Here is a 10657-nt window from a genome sequence, read left to right on the forward strand (position 1 = left end):
CCTCTATGTTGTTCATCAATAATGTGATGGTTTCAGGTATTGGGTTTAGATCCTTGATCCATTGTGATTCTTGTATAGGGAGTAAGATATAGGTTTGATTTTGACCTACAGCAGTGGAAATCCAACTTTCCAAACATCATTTATAGAAGAGACAGAATTCATTTCTAAAATATTTATTTATTTATTTAAAAGACAGAGATACGGGGTGGGGAGAGATAGAGAGACAGAGAAAGAGATTTTCAGTCTGCTGGTTCTCTCCCCAAATGGCTGCAATGGTCAGGGCTGGGCCAGGTAAAATCCAGAAGCACAGAGCTCCTTCTGGGTCTCTCACATGGGCGCAGGGACCCAAGGTGCATTAGAACAAAGGTGGATTGGAAATGGAGCAGCTGAGGCTTGAACCAGCACCCAGATGGGATGCAGAAACTGCAGGTGGAAGCTTGACATTCTATGCCCCAGAGCCAGCCCAGAAGCAGCTGAATTTTATCAAACTTTGAAGGAAGAACTGATCCCCATTCTTAAATTATTCAAAACAATTGAAAGGGATAAAATCAATCCAAATCTATTCTTTGAGACAAGAATTAGCTCAATTACAAAAGCACAGAGATGCAATAAATAAGAACTACATACCAATATCCATAATGGACATAGATTCAAAATCCTCAACAAAATGGTATGAAATACGCCAATAAAATCATCAATAATACATCAATAAGACCCCAAGTAGAATTTATTCAAGGGATTCAGGGGTAGTTCAACATATGCAAATAAATAAATATGTTATTTAAAATCAATAAAATGAAAGATAAAGTCATTTGATTTTCTCGATAGATGTAGAGAACCATTTGATAAAATGACATCCTTTCATAATAAAAACTCTTAAAATTCGGGATAGAAGAAGCATACATTGATACAAAGCAATATATGACTAAACCACAGGCAGCATCATATTGAATGAGGAAAAGCTGTGAGGAATTTCACTAAGTCTGGAACCAAAGATGACCATTTTCATTATTATTTTTTCAGTAGACTTCTGAAAGTTTTAGTCAGGCATTAAGAAAAAAAAAAGTGATACAAGTTGGAAAGGAGGAATTCCAATTATCCCTGTTTGCAGATAATATAATCCTTTATATACAGGAACCAAAAGACTCCACTAAGAGACTATTAGAACTCATAATAGAATTAAGAAAATTTTCAGGATGTAAGATCAACACACAAAAAACCAGAGTCATTCTTATACATGAACAATTCTCTGCCTGAGAAATAACTGTAAGATTAGGCCCATTCACAGTAGAAAAAAAAAAAAGACCCTTGGGATAAGTTTAATCAAGAATGTGAAAGATCTCTACAATGAAAATTATAAAACCTTAATTAAAGAAACAAAAGACATAAACATGGGAAAAATCTCTCATGTTCATAGAATGGAAAAAGTAATATCATCAAAATGTCCATACTACCCCAAGTAATTGATTGAGTCAAAGCAATCCTAATCAAAATACCAAGGACATTCTTCACGATTATAGAAAAAACTGATTTTAAAGTTCATATGGAAAAAAGAAGACCCCAGTTACTCAATTTTAAGCAGAAACGAAGCTGGAGGCATCAGAATACCAGATTCCAAGACATAATCGAGGTCTGCTGTAATCAAAACAGCCTAGTACTGGAACAAAATAGACATGTAAAAAAATGGGACAGAATAGAAACCCCAGAAATGAACACACACATTGACAACCAACTAACATTTGACAAATGAGCTAAAATCACTCCCTAGATGCAAATATTTTGGAAGACAAATGAGGAAGCTATTTTGGAGAAGAGTTTTCTGTTGAGAACAATACTACTGACAGGTTATATTAAATGACATTGAAGAAATGACCTCTAATTTTATAAAAATAACTGTCAACCTGGAGAGAACAAACTTTGATTGGTCAGGGGACTGGAAATTACTGGAATGAGTTAAGGAGTAAAGGAAAAGGATATTTGAGACAATGAGTAAAGACAGTCCTTTCACAGTCATCATTGCTGAGTGACGTAATCATACTCAATCTAATTTTACTTTATCTGAGTTTTCTAATCTTTAAATAACAGTTACAAATTATATTGGCAATATTTCAAAGCTTTTATACTGCGAAATGAATATATAGCAGTAACAGGCAAATCAAGGTACTAAATGATACACATCTAAAGCTAAAGAATAAAACGACCTCTTCAAAATTCCCAAATATGTATTATGTATACTATTTATCATCTTGCTTAGATTTGTAGATACCATAAAATGTTTGAAAATCTTAAAGACTTGGTAATTCTACCCTAGTCAAATATAAAATTTCTTAATCATATTTAAATTTTGAATTACTTAAAAAATAAAAGAAAAAAAGCAGAAAGAAACCTTATTTTGTAATTAAAGATTTGAAAGTTTTATTTGAAGTTTCACTTGAAAAATGTGGTGTGGCACACATTGGTATCTGTAAAATGGGTAATAACAAGCATGCAAGATATTCTGAAAAAAACAAGATTCACCTCTTTTTGTAAATAAAGATTCATTGGAAATCAACCACATCTATTTACTTAAATCCCTTTAACTCAGGAACCTCATAGTACAAATGTTCTCAGATGTTGTCACAGGCTTGTTCTAGCTTTACTTGCAGCTTTGTATAGAGAATTATACATTTTTTTAAAGATTTTACTTATTTGAGAGTTAGAGTTACAGACAGTGAGAAGGAGAAACAGAGAAGAAAGGTCTTCCATCCACTACTTCACCCCCTAGATGGCCACTGCAGCTGGAGCTGTGCCGATCTGAAGCCAGGAGCCAGGAGCTTCCTCTGGTCTGCCAATGGGTGTGGGGACCCAAGGACTTGGGCCGTCTTCTACTGCTTTCCCAGGCCACAGCAGAGAGCTGGATAGGAAGTGGAGCAGCCGAGACCCGAATCGGCACCCATATGGGATGCCGGTGCTTCAGGCCAGGGCATTAACCCACTGCACCACAGTGCTGGCCCGAGAATTATAATTCTTAAAAACATAGAGCTGCTGAACACCCAATGAGAGCATTTCAGGCATGGAAAGCAAAGACACTGTGGCAAAAAAAATGATCTACATGAAGAATCTCTGTGAGTGAGATCCCAGTAGAAAGAAGGGGCCATCGAAGAAGGATGTACTTTTCTCTTAAGGGAGGAGAGAACTTCCACTTTGCTTATGACCTTGTCTAAATACTGACGGGGTTTGTGGACTCAACATGCTTCCGTAGCCTTGGCAGCACATGACAAGAGCCTCAGGTGATCACTGACATCATAAATAAGAGTGTCAATTGTTCAATCAACAACAGGAGTCACTGTGCACTTGCTCCACATGTAGAACCTCTGTCCTTAATGAATTGTACTATGAGAATTAATAGTAAAACTTGTCTTCAAACATTACTTTGTACTTTGTGTGTCTGTGTGGGTGCAAACTGGTAAAATCTTTACTTAGTATGAAGTTGATCTTCTGTATATAAAGATAATTAAAAATTAATCTTAATGATGAATGGGATGGGAGAAGCAGTAGGAGGTGGGATGACCTAGGGTTGGGAGGGTGGGTATGGGGGGAAGAATTGCTATATTCCAAAAGTTGTACCTATGAAATTTATATTTCTTAAATAAAAGCTTTCTTAAAAAATAAAGATATAGTGTGTGTTCCCTAAGAAGCTAAAAGGGCCTAATATCTTTCAGACTAACCTTAGCATTTAAAGCTCTGACTTTGAAATTGAATGATGACTACATGTGCTTGAAGATCCTCCCTCTTAGTTCCTTTGCAGTACATGTGGCTCAGGTAATCCCTGAGTGGGAAAAGAGAGTTTTAAATTCTAACTTTTTCAAGTTGGATTGTGGAATTGAGGGTTGCCACTGATCTGAAAATAACTGCAGTGCAGCTGTCATCCTACCACTGATTGTTCAGTATCAGTCAAATCCTGCACTTGGAGACTACATGTATCCAACGTTCTCCCTTTGTGTATCTATTCCTTTGGGTATGTGCAGCCATATCTGTCTCTCTTTTTTTAAAGATTGGCTTACTTACTTAATTGAAAGGCAGAGTTACAAAGAGGAAGGGGGAAGAAAAAGAGACAGAGATCTTAAATTAAAAAAAAAAAATACAGCCCCAATGAAATAGATCCACTATGGCCTTCTTTATGAAATGCATTTCTCATTCTCATAAGCTCCATATTTCTCAAGATTTTTACAACTGTTAACCTGTTTCTATTTTCATAGTATGAAAATCATTGGTGTTCATTATTTTCTTTGCTTGAGTTGAGATGCAAATACTTGAAGAAAGAAACTATTATGGCAAATTAGGTACAGTTTTTATGCTTGAGAGATTTCAGTATGCTGTGTATATTCAAACTGTTACAGCTTCATGCCTCCTGCTTCTGAAGCAGTGTATGCTGAGTGCTTGAGAGAGACTGGAATACATTTGCATGTGTATTTTCATATAAATATGTAACTTCCTTTACACTCTATGTTGCTAAGTCATGATTCACATGTGTTGTTACTAATAATGGGCCTTGTAATCTTTGCACCATTTGCAAATAATAAATATGTACTGCTGCATATTAGTAATATTTACTTTTCTTATATTTACTTCTCTTTTGTAAAGACTATTTTACATTCTTATGTAATATTTGATGCATACAAAAGAATATAATTGATATGCTGAGATATAAAACACAATAAACTAGTACCCCAAATCACTTAAGATTGGCACTGTATTTGTTTTTGGCAAGTGCTTGTTCTTTTATTATATATATAATAAAATAAATATTACAAAATATATTAATATAATAATATAATAAATATAATAAATATAATTATATAAATATAATAAAATACATTATATATAAAAAACCTTGTACATTTGGGAAAAATTCCTTAAATGACATCTGATTTCCTGTTTATTCTACTTTACTGAGCTGGCATTGAATGGGATCTCAGCATTTATTCAATCCTCCCACTACTGGCACTTGTGAAGAGCATTGTGGTTATAAAATGAAAGCAGCATTCCCACCTGAAAACATAAAATGTTGCAAAAAAGGGATCTTTTCTGTAATGGAAACAAGTCTGGGAGACATCTGCTGGAAAGGAATGAAAAGCACAGCGAGCTCCACCTCTTACTGAACTGGGCAGGTTTTGCTATTGAGTTCCTCAGTTTTCATGAGCTTACAGTGTCAGCAGCAAATGATAACATCAGTCACAACACACATTTTATATTATATGAATTCATGGTTGAAAGAACTCTCTACAAATAGTTTTGTCAAAATATTGTGGTTGCTACCAAAATTAAGCATCTAAAAATGAAACCATCTAAACCTTGAATTATGTATTTAAAATAAATACTCAGGTGAATTTTTACAAACAGCATTTCAGTTACTCTGGGTAAATACAGTAAATCTCTATAATTCCATAGCATCTGGTTTCAGAGTCAACACAAAGTCAGAAAATTAAGCTGCCATGTACACAATATTGAATCCATTCAAGAAACCAGGGCTGCTTGCTATGAGGCAAGTGGTGGGAGCAAGCCAGGAGTGGGGGCAGGGATGCATCAGCACCCTGTCCTGCAGCACAGACTTTGGCACCTGGGGAAATCTGGCAGAGCCTGGCAAGCTGAGGCACCCCAGCCTCCAGGACCTGCTTGGAAGCTAAGATTCCTCAGCCAGCCCCAGAGTTCTTGGGTCTAATCTCAGAGCTGGACCCCATTGCTGATCTTGATGCCTTCAGTTCCAGCATCTAAGGCAGCCCACAAGGTGGCCAATGGTCCAGGTGACTTCCTGTGTCCCCATGCCAACCCACTTCCCAAAGCCAATGCACCACAAGAAGATAAAAAGATAAAGTTATTTTAAAATGGGCAGTTTTGAGAACAGGTGCAAAGTCACAGCACCATTAAATCACAAACAGATTTAGGTTTGTTCATTGTTTCTCAGTCCTCCCTTTCCTCTCTGCTCCCATGACTGCATATTTTGCCGCTATTCTGATGGGGAAAAATGCAAAATGCCTGTTTTCTCTTTTGTGGTTTGAAGAGTTATTTAGGGCCGGCGCTGTGGCTCACTAGGCTAATCCTCCAACTTGCAGTGCTGGCACACCAGATTCTAGTCCCAGTCAGGGTGCCGAATTCTGTACCAGTTGCCCCTCTTCCAGTCTAGCTCTCTGCTGTGGCCCGGAATGCAGTGGAGGATGGCCCAAGTGCTTGGGCCCTACACCCCATGGGAGATCAGGAGAAGCACCTGGCTCCTGCCATTGGATCAGCGTGGTGTGCTGGCCACAGTGCGCCAGCCACAGCGGCCATTGGAGGGTGAACCAACGGCAAAAGGAAGACCTTTCTCTCTGTCTCTCTCTCTCTCTCTCTCTCTCTGTCTCTCTCTCTCTCTCACTATCCACTCTGCCTGTCAAAAAAAAAAAAAGAGTTATTTAGAGCCGGACTTGGGATCAAATTCAAGGTTTTCTTTTTCTGTGGAGTGTTGTAGCCATTACATCTACGTGCTTGACTGTGAGCATCACTTTTCCAGGCCTCCCTGAGAGGGTGCAGTTTATTTTCACAAGTACTACTCAGATATTATCTTGCATCATAGAGCACAGCCACTGTTGGCATTCAGCTCATTTTTTTATCTGTAGACAATAAAATTCATTTGATCTGCCTTCTATATTTGATTTTTCCACTTAATATGTTTCAAATGATACATTTTCAGCATTTTGTTTGCTTTCCTCCTGCTACAAATTTTACACTAGGACTGGAGGGCCAATCCATGGCAGTTACTCATAAAGCCTCTACTAGACTTCAATAACTGACTGATGTTTTCTGAATTTTTTTTGCCAAGTTGCAGTTTTTCCTCATCCTAAGCCACAAGCCTTCCCATAGGTATCACCACAGTGACACCTAGAAGTTTAACAACAATTTGCTTGAAAATGGGGTGTTTTCAGAATTGGTGACTAATGATGGCACCATTCAAACACAAAAGGGCTTGGGCTCTCTTTCTGTTTCTCTGACCATTTCAGTTACTCAAGTGTATATAAACCCTGACAGTTCATGTGAATGCAAATTCTGTCATTTAGGGTTAGAAGTAAGTGTAGGGCTAGATATAGGATGAGTGTTAGGGTTAGTATTAGGACTAGGGTGAGAGCTAGGATTGGTGTTAAGGTTTAGAATGAGTGCTATTATTAAGGCTATTGTTAGGGTTGGGGTTAGGGTAAGATTTAGAGCTAGGTTTATGTTTAGTGTCAGTGTTAGTATTAGGCTTATGGCAAGAGTCGGGGCTAGTTTTAGGATTAGGGTTCTGTTAAGTCTAGGCTTAGGTCTAGGTTAGATTAAAAGCCATGGTTAGGGTTATGGTTAGGGCTAGGCTTAGGGTTAGGGCTACACATAGAGTTATGTTTAGCTTTAGGGTTAGAATAAGGATTAGGTCTAGGACTAGTGTTATATTTAGGATTAGATTTGTGACTAGAGTTATAGATAGGGTTAAGACTATTGTTAGGCCTAGGGATAGAGCTAGGATTAGGGATAAGTTTAGGTGTAGGGCTAGGGATAGAGTTAGAGCTGTGGTTTTATATACATTATATATATATAATATATATATTTATATATGGTTATAAATGTATATGGTTATATATGGTTATATATCTATGTATAATATAGAGTGAGAGCTGTTATATATAATATACAGTTATAGTTGAAGTTAGGGTCATCATCACTAGGATGAAGCTTAGTCTTTGGTTAGCGTGATGGTTAGTTTAAGGTTAGTGTTAGATATAGCATTAAAATTAGCTTCAGGACTATGTTCAAGTTCACACTGAATGCTAGTTTGTTTTAGGGTTAGGCCTAAGCAGAAGGATAGGATTAGTGTTGGGGAGAGATTTAAAATTAGTTTAAGATTAGGGTTATATTTAGTTCTATGGTAAATTTTAGAGTTAGAGCCAGAGTTAGGAATATGGTTAGAGCTCGTGTGATAGTTAAAGTTAGGACTATGGATAGGTTTTAGGCCAGGGTTAGGGTTAGGGTTAAGGCAGGGTTAGGTTTAAGTTTTGGTATTAGTGTTAGGGTTAGAGTTGGGGCTCATATTAGGATTAAGGTTAATACTTGAGTTATTAAGGCTAAAGTTAGGGATGGAATTAGAGTTTAGATCGGGTTAAAGCACCATGTTGGGATACAATTAGGATTTTGGCTAACTATAGAGTTAAGGTATGGTTATGGTTAAGATGAGGGCCAAATTTAGGGTTAATGCTTTGTCTAGGGATAGACCTAGTATTAGGCTTCAGAATTGGTTTAGATCTAGGATTAGGTTTAGGGTTAGGGTTAGGACTAAGGCTAGGGCTGGGGCCAGGGTAAGGATTAGGGCTTGAACTAATGTTATTAATTTGGTTTATTTTTATAGAATGAAAAGCAGTAAAGACATAGTAATATGAATAGCAATCATATTTTTAAAAATTCCTCCTAATAAATCTCATGTTGATTCTGAAACCGAGGTGAAAGACTGGAATTTAGGTGGATCTACAGAACTGGACACAGAGACAGACCATATCATCCCAAACTGGCTACTGCCTAAAAATTGGTGTTCAATTCCAAGTTTTAAAGGACATTTTAAAACTAACCAATGGCAGAGACATCTAGATTAACATATCCCAACTATAATTAAACTAAGGAGAGAATTACTTGGTTACTTCCCAAGAATCTTTAGTAAACTGATTTTAGTTGATCTTTCTTAATATTTGCTCTTCATTATGGTAGTTCAGTTATTTCCTTATGAACTAGAAAACATTTGTTGAACCAGATAAACTAGAAAAGATAATATAAGGGCAGTTCAAAAGGTTTGCAGAAAAAGGACTTAAAAGTTGTTTATTTTGTGAATTTTTTAATCTATGCAGTTTTCTCAAAATAAACATTTCCATGAACTTTTTGAAGCATCCTCATACATCTTAAGATACTCTTCCAGAATGATACATCAACTCCACTGACTCATGTTACATAACCACATGAGTGGAGATGCAATTTGTAGGTTGTATCATCTTGATGTTTCTGTATGCCTCATATCACACAAAGAAGATCCCTGTCTGTCTCTGACAAGATAATATTAATCTTATTCTCCAAGTGGGCACCCAAACTATCACAAAGGTCAGAAAGAAAGCCTCATTCAGTGTTACTGTGTTCACAGAGGATGGCATTTATTCCTTAGGAAGTAGCATCCAGACCATCATAATGGGACATCCCACCCGTGAAGTACAGGTCTGCTTCCACATCCTGCAGGATGCTGCTCCCAGAACCAGCACACAGGGCCACAGCTTTGACTCACGATGCTAAGGTCCTTCCTACCCCAAGAGCTAATATGAGTTAGTTTGAGGTGTCTTTTGATTCGCTCAATCATGGTTGCCAGGGCAACAGATTCATCCAGGGTGCATGATCGACCTATTCCAGTATGTAGAGCAAAGGCTTCTGCAGTGACACAATTTCAGTTCTCTGGTAAAGTTATCTGTTTTGAGAGAGCTGAGCCACCACCTGTATCAAAGACTTCTCAGTACAATTCAGGCTGATCCTTGTTTTTCTTCTCATCAATCCTAGCAGAAAAAGAAGTGACAGGAGCACCTTCAACTTCTCTCACTGCAGACACAACTTTGTCCATATCTTGGGTATGCTTAATGTTGAATTGTACTCAGTGGTTCCCTCTATAGGATAGCCATGAGCTTTGGAAGGATATATATGCCTGGATGTGCAGGCTCCAAGCCCTTTGGAAAACCAGTTTTTCAATCCCTGGGGTGCAGCATCATAGGCTGTGTGAAGAGAGTAGATGCCAACTCTGTTCTCCAAAGCCCAGAACACTGGGCGCTCCTTTCAGGACATCCAGGTAATATGCTTTATGTGTAGGAAGATAGGTGGAAGGCAGGAAAAGATGAGATCTCCTTCTTATGCAGAGCCTCCTCCATCACCTGCTCAGTCAAGTCATTGGTCAGGAAGAGTGTATTTATAGTTTGTGGTGGGCTTGGTTCCACCAGCAATCCAACATTGTCCCAACTCTCAGCAGAAGACAGGGATGCAAAGTCATTCAAGGAGGAAATGAGAGTCTTCAGACCCATGAAGGAACAGGAAGAATTGCAGTTCAGAGATTACATAAACCAGACTGTCATGGGGACCAGGAGTAAGCAAGATGACAACATACAGCAATTTTTGGACAAAACTCAATTTGAGTCCAGGTACATCTCCATAGCCTTTAATCTGTCTTTTTACATTGGCTTTTGTTTTCTAAACATCATTTTTCAAGTTGTTGTATATTTGGATTGCAGAACAGTTTGTAAGATGAATTTTTAACGTGCATTGCTAAAAATGTTCTGAGTGAAGCTAATTGTCAACTTTATTAAGGAGGATTGCTTTCTGTCCACCTAGTGTAAAAATGAAATCGAGTAATGAAAAAAATGAGTTTACAAATTTAAAGGCAAAGAAACAGAAAGATCTGAAATTAGACCTGATAGAAAATGAGGAGTCCAACAAAAATCCCATTATGTTGATTTAAGACATGGCTGGCCTGTACTAATACCATATACAAATAAAAAAGAAGAATGAATGCTGCAGGATTCATTTGAGATTCATCAAATGTGAGGTATTATTTGAACAGCTACAAAGAAGCATTCAAGATGGAGAAGGAACTATAGTCTAA

General features: G+C 37.5%; 1 pseudogene; it reads right to left on the minus strand.

The window, feature by feature from the left end:
- Positions 1–9036: 9036 nt before the first annotated feature.
- On the minus strand, positions 9037–10272 carry LOC138848413 (NIF3-like protein 1 pseudogene; annotated as a pseudogene).
- Positions 10273–10657: the final 385 nt, after the last annotated feature.

Source organism: Oryctolagus cuniculus, unplaced genomic scaffold (assembly GCF_964237555.1).
Source record: "Oryctolagus cuniculus unplaced genomic scaffold, mOryCun1.1 SCAFFOLD_77, whole genome shotgun sequence".
Classification (NCBI taxonomy): Eukaryota; Metazoa; Chordata; class Mammalia; order Lagomorpha; family Leporidae; genus Oryctolagus; species Oryctolagus cuniculus.